At 37.8% G+C, this 12,843-nt stretch overlaps 1 protein-coding gene across 15 annotated transcripts in view; it reads left to right on the top strand.

Moving 5' to 3' along the window:
• Positions 1-12,843, top strand: part of Baz2b (bromodomain adjacent to zinc finger domain 2B) — a 291,302-nt gene that overhangs the window by 165,840 nt on the left and 112,619 nt on the right. The gene's annotated exons all lie outside the window — the stretch shown is intronic.

Genomic DNA, 12,843 nt, shown 5'->3' with positions numbered 1-12,843 from the left:
TAAAAACATTAGCATGATAAATTGTAGTAAGCTGCCACTTGCATGGTTCTCCAAGCAAAATCCTGAAATGACATGTAAATCAGATTGTTTTCAGACCCTGTGGATTAATTCTAACTTATCTTTTCTATAAGAAATTTTTGTGTACATGCTGTCACAATGTGTTGACAATTGTTTCATTATATTAAATTGTTTTCTTACATTAATTACAAAGGCTTTGTGATATAAAAATGAACGTTAAGTGCTGAAGACATAAGAAGGAATAAATAGGCACTTAGCTTTAATCCTGGAGCTGGCGGCCACCCCATCTGTGGCCTTGGGACAGTCATTTAAACTGCTTGCCTTGTTTTCTTGTCTGCTATCCAGGTGCTTAAGTCAAATGTGTTTATTTATTGTAATACAAATGTAAAGAAAACATGTTTTATAAGATAATGTTTTATTATTATATTATTAATATTATAAAAAGCATAAAATGACTTTACAATGAAAATGATTATCCAATTTAAACAGAACTGTTTTTCTTAAACCTTCATAATCCAAGAATTATGGATATTCTTGGATACATGACTAACATAAGCAGAAAGCTGATGGTTAATTAGTAGGCGTCACAAGTATGCATGTGACTTTTCTAATATGAGCTTCTTCAGAGAATAAAAAAAATGAGTATAATTTATAGCTGTAAGTGCAAGTTACTTATGTATTATCATCCGTCTTTAATAATTAAGCTCCAGCAAGAGGTATTTTATGTAAGAGATAACATTTTAAAATTATCAAAAATTAATTGCAAATTCTGAAGAAGGCTATATAATCTAAAATTAAAAAAAAACATTTAAAAGCATTCTAGGGAAATAGAAATAGCTCCTGTTGAGAATTAAGGTACTTTCTTTTCATAACTCTCTTTGAGTTCATTTTATTTGACTTTATAGTTTTTAATATAAGTTATTGTTGTATTTCAAGGAGGTTCTTAATATTATGTTTTATGTCAAGTTATCAAGATAAGAATTTACAGCAGAGCCTCTGTTTCATTTTGTAATGCTAGGTAGTAGATGCCATTTATTGTTACATAGAGACCAGTGAGCTAATTTGCCATCTTAGATTCATGGTAATCACATTAGGCGCGGTGTCATGGCGCCCATTTCCATTGATGAAGAAGTAATTGTAGAGAATCTAAATAATGGGACTAAGGCCTTTTTGCCAGTGTCAGAGTCAGGTGAGAAACACTTGCAGAACCCGGAGTCATACTTTAAGACACTTTATATCATAAAGGTGCTCACACCTTTGGTTTAGATGGATTAATTTATCAACTATTATACATTGCCTCCAAACTATCAGACACTGTAAGAAATACAATTACCTACAGCAGGATGACAAACAAAACCCTTGTCTCTAAAATTTACAGTTTAATAGAAGCAGCAAAAAATTAGCAGGCCATTATAGTCTAATGTAATACCTGATACAGTGTGGTGAACACAACAACTAAAGGCTGTACAAGGTGATAGCCAATATATTGTTTTTATTGACATTCTGACGACAGAGCCTTAGAGAATGTTAGGCAATGTTAGGCAGGTACTTCACCGCCGAACTGTTGCAGCCTACTTCATTTGCATTTTGAATTTGCTTGTAGTCTGGACTATTCTAGATATATGGAAAATAACAGTAAATAAACATCCCAAAAGTTTACTTTTGTGTAACATATAGTTCAGGTGGAGATAAACTATAAAGAATAATTAATAAAATTCATAGCATGTTAGACAGTATATGTTACAAAAAATGAAAAGGGGGGAAAATACCCTAAAGGAAATGAGCAGGGTAATTTCTGTAGCTGTTCTGGTCTTAGGAAGGACACAACCAAGGTGGTGATTGAGCACTGACCAAAGTAATTGATGTGCATTCCTTTCGGGAGAACCTTCCAGGCAGAAAGCATGCCTGTTAGGCCCTGGAAATAAATGGAGGCCATTGTGATTGAAGGGAAGAGTGAGGAATGGGAGAGTAGGAACCGGTGGGTATTGGGTATTTCAGAAGTAAGGAGCGGAGAGTGTCATATGAGACCTTTCAAACTCAGGTGGCACTTAGTGGAACTCAGGCTTCTGCATAGATCTAATTTGTATTTTTAAAGGATCATTTTGTTGGCTAAGTTGAGAATAGACTTGTATTCATGGAACATTGTTTAAAGAGTTCTTATAGTAATCTAACAGAGGGAGTTACTTGGTAGAATTTAAACTCTGGGTGTTGAAAGATTAAACTGAAAAGATTTGTTGATGATGCTTAGAGATGTGAGGAAGAAAAGATGAACAGAAGGAATGATGTTGCCATCAGCTGTGTGAGATAATAGAAGTTTTTCTGGTGAACCAGGTCGGGGAGGGATAAAGAATCAGGACTTCACCCAGGAGATGACAATCTAAATTGCTATTGGAGAATGAATCTGACTTATCCCAGCCTAGGAGAAAAAAACACAGAGATATTTTTTGTAGGTCCTTAGTGTACCTTGTTGTTATCTTCTTTACATACTTACTAACTGGGGTAGCATCCAAACATTTGGGCAGAATTATTTCAGCCTAGACATCTTCAGTTTAATGTTGTATGCTGATTTAGTAATAGAAAGTAATAGAAAGTAATAGAAACAGTTCATTCAAACTTCTTACACCTTTCTTTAAAGTTTTCTACTTTATTATGATACTCTAACAAGTTTTGTTAAGTATAATTTATTTTAATGTTATCATATTCATTAAATAAGGTATTTAAATGATTTGCTTGGCCTTCAAAATATCTTTTAAAAGAGTTGTACTTAAATTATGTGTAATTTTTACATTTTTAAATAACCCTGCAGAGAATTAGAATTATATATTTTGACTGTTTCTATTTGGGCATAGAAAATGTTAACATACACAGTGAATGTCAGTGTGTTACTCATTTTAAAAGTATATATTTGGACAGGATTTTTTTTTATTATTCAGTCAGGAAAAATGAGAACCAAGTGGTTGCCTATGCCTAAAATTCCAACACTGAGGGTTTTGTTTGTTTGTTTGTTTTAAAGAAATATTACCTTAGAGTCTAAGGGCAGCCTGGGGTACAATTTATTTAAGGTCAGTCTCAGCTACAGTATGAAGAAGAAGAGGAGGGGCTTGGGACAGGGGGTGAGAGGAGAAAGGGAGAAGATTTTTTTAAAAAGGACAATCAAAAATTTCAGTGTAAATCTCGTTATTGTGCATATTAAGTAAGTCTTGTGAATTAAGTTTATTCTGGATTGATTGAGAGGTCCAGAAATCTTATATAGTTTCCTGGAATGTCTCCCCTTCCTGTTTGTTACTGAGAATCTCACTTCATGTGTTCGTGCTACTGTAGGACTGAAATTCATGTGGTTTTACATGTAGTGTATTATTAGCTCCTATTTTGACAACCTGAGCCAATACAAATGTACTTTGGCAAATAAAATCCAAGCAAATATTAAGTATGAGTATTGATTTGATAATTTAAGCAATTCACTTGGTGTTATAAGGAATGCATAATCAAATATTAAATGTCTTATAGTAATTTTTAAGTATCAGACATTTCAAAAAGGGCACAAGACTCATTGCCAAAAGAGTGAAATAGATAAAAGTATTTAGAGTTAATAGTAAGGGAAACCTGGTAAGCAGAATGCCAGAGGAGGAACTTTGTGGAGAATGGCCCAGAATGAGATCTCTGAGCACACACACACACACACACACACACACACACACAAAAGGCATCTAACTTTAAGTTTAAGAAATAACTTTTTAGAGATTAGCAAATCACCCATTTATAATACACAGTTTACTAAATTTGTTTTACGTCATTTTGGAAAACTATCATAAAATGTGCTATTTGGACTAGTGTTTTTTCAAGGGATTGGTTTTCCTTGCCGTCACTGTTTTTGTTTTTCTTGCCCGTGGGTGTGCCAGGCAAGTGCTCTACCCTTGACCTATACTCCCAATTTTGACCATCATTTTCTTTTCTTTGGATATAGAGTCTCAATAAAGTGCCCTGACTGGCCTGGAATTCAGCCTGTAGGCCAGGCTACCCCTTGAACTCACAGAGATCTGTGTACATCTGCCTCTTAAGTGCTTTGCTTGAAGGCTGTGCCATGATGTCTGGCTCTCGACCATTTGATGTGTATAATTCCATAGCGTTGGTTACATTCACAGTGCTGTGCAGCTATTGCTGTTATTTCCAAAATGTTCTTACCATCCAAACAAAAGTTCTGTAATCAGTAAGCAGCGACATCCCACCTCCTGCCCTCCTCTGTTCTTTGTCCTATAAACCTCTCAAGTGCACATCATACAGTATTTACTGCTCTTTTGGGCAGGCTTATTTTACTCAGCACAATTTGCCAGGATCATCCCTCTATAGCATTTCCAGAGCCCCATTGCTTTACACGATTCAATTATGTAAACAAAAAACAAAAGAAACGTCATCTATTCTGTATGTCATCCACTTGTCTGTTAGTGGATAGAATCTTTACAAGTCTCTGCTTTCAGTTCATGTGGTAATTTTATGCTTAGCCTTTTGAGAATTGTCAAATGCTTTAGTAGCTGTTCAGAAAAACCTTAACTGTATAGGCCTAGTATACTGTAGAAATACTGGCGGCCCGGGAGCTACTGCCCAACAGTTAAAAGTACTTGCTGCACTTGCAGAGGACCATTGCCCCAGCCTCAGCACCCAGGTCAGGGGCTCTCAACCAGCCACCCAGAACCCCTTTCTTTGGTCCTGTCTTGGTGGCCATGTGAGCATGCGCACACATGTAAACACAAATAGTAATAAAGTAAAATTTAAAAAAAATTATGGAAAAGATTATAACTCTCTGTATGTGTCACGTATTTTTCTTTGGAGAAAGAAAGAAAGAAAGAAAGAAAGAAAGAAAGAAAGAAAGAAAGAAAGAAAGAAAGAAAGAAAGAAAGAAAGAAAGAGAAGGAAAGAAAGAAAGAGAAAAGAAAAGAAAAGAAAATAGCAGCCAGCTGTGCTGTGTGTGAGAACTTGTTGGTGTGCTGCTTGCTTACAGTGGAGCTACCGAAAGTGAAGCATTCTGGTTGTACACATTCCCAATCTGGCTGCAGTTTTTCATAGGCTGTGGTGATTGAATTTGGAGTATTTAGTCCCTAAGAACTTAATAAAAAGAATACACATTGATGTTTCTGTAGGTAGTATGTTTCTGCCTGTTTTGAGGATTTCTTATATTTTTAGTTGCTTAATACTGAAAATGGGAAGCAAGAAGAAGCCTTTTGTTCTAACAACAAATTTCCCTAAGAGGAATATATAATAAAGCACAAACAACAGACAAGCACACGCACGTACAGGCGCACACCTACATAGGTTAGGGGACAACCCTGGGCATCATCATCAGGAATGCTGTCCATCTCTTTTTAGGACAGAGCCTCTCACTGACCTGGAGCAAATTATTTAGGTTGTCCTGGTTGGGCAGTGAGCCCCAGATAGTTATCCTCCTGTTTCCCTGTTTCCATCTTCCCAATACTGGGATATATATATATATATATATATATATATGCGCATGCAACTATGCCTCCAATTTCTATATAGGTTCTGGAGCTCAAATTCAGGTCCTCAGGCATGCACACCAACTGCTTTATCAACCAAAGCCGTCTTTCCTGTCCCCTCTTTTGTCAAAGAACCTGCTAAACCTTGATGGTTAGAATATCCACTTATATGGCTTATTTTGGAGAACGTGTGTGTGTGTGTGTGTGTGTGTGTATCCACCCTCACATAGTGTTTTTATTTTTATTTCAAAACATATGTACTTTGAGTTAGAAATTGGTTTTTTTTTTTTATTTAATTACCATGTGTATTACAATTACAACAAATTAAAGCAAAGGTATTTGGTTTATTTTATTCAAGGTACTTGCCTAGGTTGTTAGATGACTCTCAAGTCTGGCTGTATGTTAGAAACATCTGGTGGCTAGGTTCAGCAATATACGCCTGTAGGCCCAGCAGTTTGGGACTTAGGCAGGATTATGCCTTAGGCCAGTGTCTTAAGCCTGTAGACCATAGCAGTGTTCAGTGAGAGAGGAAAAAGAGAAGCAGGTTCGGGCGAGACTCGTTGTGTAACTCATTTGCATAATGTCACTTCTTACTCATCAAGATTTAAAATTAATTGATTGTTATATATGATAAACATGCCATTTTAAATCAAGTCTTATCTACTAAAGTGAATTTTTGAAAGATCATTGTATATGGACCTTGGCTTAAGTTAAGTTATATTTTCAAGTTGATCACAAGAATATCAAAGTATTCACAAGAAACTGCAAAATCTCTAGGCTTGAGCTTCGAGGTTTTTAGTGTATTTGTGCTTAGTGTCACATTCACATTTAAAGACTGTAGAACCAGTCTTTAATGTCATTCTTAAAAGTCAGAAATGTTCAGTTTGGGACTTACTAGCCACATGGGGCTTGCTTCCTATGCAGGTATTGCTGTGTGCATAGTGAAACATAATCAGGCAAGGCAAGTGAGCTAGCAAGGGTTTGCTGCCCAAACTCCCTGCCACCGTGAATCTGAGAAGTCCCTTGGAAATGTGGATAAGCAAATGAATAAGCAAAGCAAAGTCTAATTTCAAGGTTTTGATCATTTATTAAATCAAGAGAGGTGGGTGTAGCAGCACAAGCCAACCCACATTACATGGTGAGACTTTGTTTAAAAATTAAACCAGAATTAATATCCTAAGAGGTAGGTAGGTGTGTGTGTGTGTGTGTGTGTAGAGATAGTTTGGCAGTTGAGTGCTGACTTTCCTTCTAGAGGACCAGTGCTTGATTCCCAGCACCCACTAGGCAGCTTAGTCATCTGTAACTTCAATTCCAAGGGATCTGATGGCTTCCTCTGACTTCTGAGGGCACCAAATATACACATGGTACACAGAATATATGCACATAGAATATTCACATAAGTAAAATAAAATAATAAAATTGTAATTTTTAAATAAAAATTAAGAATGCCCAGAAAAGTCTTTTGTGCCAGTAAGAAGCTATCAGAAAATTTTATATGACATACTTTGTAGATCAAGTTAATTGAACAATAGGAGAAATATACAAATCAAATATGACATCTGTCTTAATGACTACGTATAGTGTATTTATACAGAGATCAGACAAAGCTTGGCTATTTGTTTCATCTTATTAAAGTTACTTGACTAGTTTATGGCAAGACCTGGCTGTCTTAGGTTAATGACTTTGGAAATAAAAATGTTTGGGACATGTCCTTGTGGATGAATTGATGATTCATTCATTCATTCATTCTTCACAGGAGAGTTTATTAGGTAGGTCTATGCGGCTTCCAGAGCATATAGTCAGACACTTACAAGTTTGACAAAATAGATCACATTAGTTAACAATCTATGTGCAGGAGACAAACAATAAATAATAAAATCAGCATAATAAAATAATATTTTTATCATAAGTTCTAAGAAGTGTTGGTGATGGTGTTTAATGTCGTGACTAGAAGTCTAATGATGAAATTGATGTGACAGGCAGTTGGTCATTTGCATGAAGTTAGCCTATAGAGAAGGATTTCAAACCCTCCTGAATTTTGTGATATTGAGTTGTAGTGATAGAGGAAAACTTAGGTTTAGCTATGTTAAAAGTGCGTTGCCAATGTCAGATGGCAGTAAGTACCTAGTGCCAAAGCTGGACAGAAAGCCAGGCTTCTGTTTCCCAGTGCTCTTTCTTACTTTATAGTAGTAGTAATAGTAGTCGTCATTTTTTTTTTTGAGACAGGTTTTCTCTGTGTAGCCCTGGCTGTCCTGGAACTCACTCTGTAGACCAGGCTGGCCTTGAAATCAGAAATCCGCCTGTCTCTGCCTCCCGAGTGCTGGAATTAAAGGCGTGTGCCACCATTGCCCGGCAAGTAGTCATCATTTAAGGTAGGGTCTCTCACTGTGCAGTGGAAGAGTACTTGCCTAGCCTGTGTTAGGCCCCAGTTTTAATCCCCACGCATGCTCTTTCAGAGGAGAGGCTGAGTTTTAGGTCATCTAGGTTGGTCTCAGACTCCCTATATGGCAATTCTGATCATCCAGATTTTCCTGCTTTCTGAGTGCTGGAGTTACAGGTGTGTGCCACCATTAATACCCAACTTCATTTTTATTCATTTCTGTTGCTTTTTGTTTATGATGGTTGCCTTTCTTTTTCTTTTCTTTTTTCTTTTTCTTTTTTTTTTTTTTTTCTTCTTCTCTTTTTCTACTTTGAGAAAAGTCCTTACTATGTAGGTAGGCTGTCCTGGAACTAGTTATCTAGCCCAAGCTGACCACCAACTCCCACTCTTCCTGCCTTCACTCCCATGCCTAGAGTTACAGGCATGCACCAAGCATCCAGATTGTTTCATATGATTTTGTTTTCTTACTTGGAAATAGGATGATGAAATATGGGTGGTCGTTAGATACGGTATTATTGCATTTTTCTATGGCTGGCTAATAGTGTGTAGAATTACCTAAAAGGAGTTGACTGCTTCAGAAGGATAGGAAAACATCAGCAATGATGAATTGGTTGTTGCTGAAAAGAACAATGAAGAAAGAACCATACTGCATGCGCTAATACAACAGCCACCATCGAGTAAGCACAAGGTTAAGTCATGCTTTTTGTCTGTTTGTTTGCGTTTTTATGGTTAGGGTGGTTGGGTTAACTGATGAAAGAGTTGTAATGCAGGATTACAACTGCTTAGTAATAGCTTTAACAAGGATGAGAAGACTTTCACCAAAGCAACCAGAAACACTGAAATTGTTGACTATCAGATGATCATTAAGGAAAGCTGGGGTCTTAAAATACAATCATCAAATAGAAAAAAATAATAAAGACAGTAGGTCTGTTGGCTCATGTCTGTAATCCCAGTATTTGGGAGGTTGAGGCAGGATTACTGTGCATTCAATACTGTGCATCCACCCTGGTAGGATCTTATCTCAAAAGAAAAACACCAACATTTTTTTAAAAAGGAAAATAAGGATGCAAAGTTAATGGAAATGACAAGAGACTAGGACAGAATGGGTATAGGAGGCTTTGTTCAGAATAAGCATCATGATGTGCAAGTGTGTATGACTCAGGCCCTTTAAGCATTTCATTTATTATTATTGTGTGTTGAATGGTACATTAGGTTAAATACGTAGACCTAGCTGATCAACATTCTTCCCCCCTAAACCTTGTTTTCATGGGTTAAAATCCTGTGACAAGCGTTCGATCAAGTTATTACTAATTTTAAACAGTAATAAAACCGCCGTAGATCAGAACATGTCAAACAGGGACAGAACCTTCTGCTCTTCTGAAGGCTGTATTGTCACTTAGTCTCTTCCTACTAAACCTAAAGGCCGCCTGTGACAAAGGTTTGAAGTGGTTCCTCTAGATCAAGAGTAGTGTGAGCGTCTTAGGAAAAAGACTCCTTGGCCTTCTGAGCAGATCTGCTGATCAGCATTCCGGATCCAACACTGGATCTGATCTGATTGGATCAGACAACAGTCACAGCAACTGTCTCATATCGTAAACAGCGAGACAACTCTGGGGAGGCTAGTCAGAGAAGCTGCGTGCAGACACAGGCATGCCTGGAGCCATGTCACCAGTGTTCTCAGCCCAGATTTCAAGAATTTAGAGTCACTACCGGTCTACTGATTTACACCTTTACAGGAGGCTGAAGCAAGATCACCAGAAGCTTGGTCTATATAGTCTGGTCTATATAGCAAATTCTAGGGTAGCCTAGGCTATATAGACCATGAACTAAAAAATGAAAATCAAGTGATAATATAGAATTGCTTCCCAGGTACTTCCCGTAACAGTGGTTAGCCTTCTCCTTTAGTGGAACAAATCTGCAAATGATGGGAACTCTATGTCCAGGTACAGGAGTGTAGCCAACACTGACCTGGTTTATGTCCAGGTACAGGAGTGTAGCCAACACTGACCTGGCTTAGGATCATTGTTGGGCCTTGTCTACAGCTACTGCAGTATTGCCATCATGAGAGAAAATAAGAATTCCTCATTGGAAAACTGGAATAATAATACCTGATTCACCTACTTCTCAGTTGGTTTTTAGGGTAAAGTGAGCATATGTGTGTATATTTTGAGATTTCAGTTTTAGTGCTTGTCATTTGTTTTCATTCAGATTTCAATTAAATCTTACAAGCTCAAGTCGCCACATTTCAAGGCCTCACAGCGTGGCAGAAAGCCACATCAGAACACTGCCTATGGGTTAACTAGAATTTAATTAGAAATATACAAGAGTAAGGAGAGAGGAACGAGGTTTGTCTGTGAGTCAGAATGTTTCTCCAGTTGGAGCCTGAAATGTGAGGCCTTTGCAAGCCTGTGAATGCCAGGGGACACATGGTGTGGTGGGCCGAAAGGGGAGACTCATTTGTTTGGGAGTAGGAAAAAATGTAGTCTTCTAATTCAGATGAGAGCGAGAGAGCTTTCTTGTCTTCACAAAGACCTGGAGTTTTTATTTCTATTATAGAGAGGTACAGGTATACTATAATACTTAAAATAAAAGGGTGACATTATCCGTTTTCTATCAAGAATTACTGCTTTAGAAAAGTCAGTGTAGCTAATGACTTTGAGGAAGAGGAAAGGAAGGAGAGATGGGGGCGGTTAGAGAGACCTTGCAAGGAGATTGCAGTGTTGACAGCAAATACTTCGGGATGTTGCCCATAGACAGAAGATAGCCAGGGGTGAGTCCATAGCATTGTGCTTCAGAGTCTGGAGCTTGCAGTTTCTTTTTTTAGCCCCAAGGCTGGTCATGTGACTGGTGGAAGGAGGTGGGGAAACAAGTCTGACAAGTGAGCTCCAACTAATTGGTTCCTAACCTGGGCTAAGAAGCCTTTTGTTTTGTTGTTTGAGTGACTACAACATGGTGGTGAAAGGTGAATTAAAGAGGTGAGTACCTGAGAGGGACTTGATTCCTGCCTCAGCATCTCCCTGTGTCTACAATCAGTCTTGAACAGAGTCCAGGATCAGGAGGGAATCAAGTCAAAAATTACATTCCATCAGAGAGAAATCCAAACGTTTGTTCTCGACAGCTTTATGGAAATCTGATTTACATATCATACACTTTACCACTTCAAATATCATTTGGTTCTTACTGTATTCATAAATTAGTGTAGCCATCAACACAATCAGTTAAAGTATTTTATCATCACCAAGAGGAGCCCAGTTCTTTTTTTTTTTTTATCATTTTTTTTTATTATCATAGGAACCCAGTTCTTAACGCTACTGAGCTCTGCGTAGAGCTTCTGTGTTTCTAGGTTCTTGGCCTCTTATTCAACGAGTTAGAAATAAGGGCTCACACATGTGCAGAACTGGCAAGACAATTTTATTCAAAGTAACGGGGTAGTGGCAGATTAGGAAAGGCTGTGGTGCCAAGATTAACAGTCACAGAATGAAGGTACTCAACGATGGTTATTGCTTAGAGCTTGGTTATTGCTTGGGACACGAGAGGAGCTTAATTCTCAAGGAGGATGGCCTGGCATGGGCAGGACTCTATTTGGTCGATAGAGGTTTTAATCATATGCATGCCCAATTATGTATAGTCAAATGGTGAGTTGGATTTTCCTTAGAAGTTTACTTGAAGACAAAATCAGATCTTAATTTGTTTGTACCCCAAACAGTTTAGGTGAGTTGGTGATCAGGTGGATTAGGAATATATTTGAATAGAAACTGTCTCGATTTGATTGTTCTTAGTGGAGGAAAAAGTTATCCCATTGTCCAGAGGAGTGCATGTATTCACACGCATGAATGCCGAGGAGCAAGGCAGCCAATTACATTCTTGGAAAAATATGGGTAACTGGAACCCGATGCACTCCAGGTTACTCAGTCATTTCCTCGGCTGAATCTCTACCTTAGACCCACCAACCAGCTCTCTGAATTTGTCTATTTTAGATAACTCACATTAAAAACCATGAAGTGATCATTTCTGACAAGAAAGCAAGAGAAGTTATATATTTGAAAGAATAAGCTAATGGATATTAATTAAAATTTATAGTTAAAGTGAGAATTATTAATGTCCAAAAGGAAATAACTTGGGAATTTAGGGAAATTACTGGGGGAAAAAAAGGAAAACTGAAGTCTGAATAAAATTTATTTTTGAATAATGAAGTTATAAAATTAAGAATGACCATCTAAGGGGAAAGCACAGACACTTAAGAACAGATTAAAACTTTGCTGCAATCTAAAGTTCACACAATGATTTTTCTCTTTGGCGGGTGAAATTGCCAGGGTGTGGGCCATCTATGTTTACCCGCAGGAGAAAGGTGCTTGCTGTTGTCAATCCTCTGGACATGTCACTTACCTTTGGTCACATTTAAGTTATAAACACATGATGTTGATTTATTGAGCTTTCCTGATCTTGTACCTTTCCTTTAGCAAATCAAAGCAGTTTTCTACATGATCATGACTAATCTTAGGAATAAAATGCCTAGCTGGAAGTATGCTAGGCCCTCCCTCTCGTATGAAGCTCTTTCAAGTATAATTAACCCCACTTTATTGATTTAGAAACTAAGTCTCAACCCACATTGCTGCACACTGTATAGCACAGTGAATTCGGGAAATAGAGAGCAGTAAAAAGTCAGAGTAATTAGCAGCTTCCTGGGTAGACGCTTAAGCCCTCTGTAATTAGAAGCTGGGGAGTTGTGACCTGGAATTAGTCAGATACAGCTGTAGGGTTAAAATGACCAGAGGAGGCTACTGTGCAGCTAGCTTTCTTCAGCCATCCTGGATCTGCTTCATCCGATACCAGTTGCCTCCACTGTTCGACCCCAGTGATCTCAAAGCCATGTACCTCAGGCACACCTGAGGGACGATGTGCACCGAAGATCCCTTGGCCCTCAAGACCCTTCCTGGGTCTATTGACAAAAAAGTT

Source organism: Arvicanthis niloticus, chromosome 2 (genome assembly GCF_011762505.2).
Source record: "Arvicanthis niloticus isolate mArvNil1 chromosome 2, mArvNil1.pat.X, whole genome shotgun sequence".
Lineage (NCBI taxonomy): Eukaryota > Metazoa > Chordata > Mammalia > Rodentia > Muridae > Arvicanthis > Arvicanthis niloticus.
This window is presented reverse-complemented; position numbering and strand designations above follow the sequence as displayed.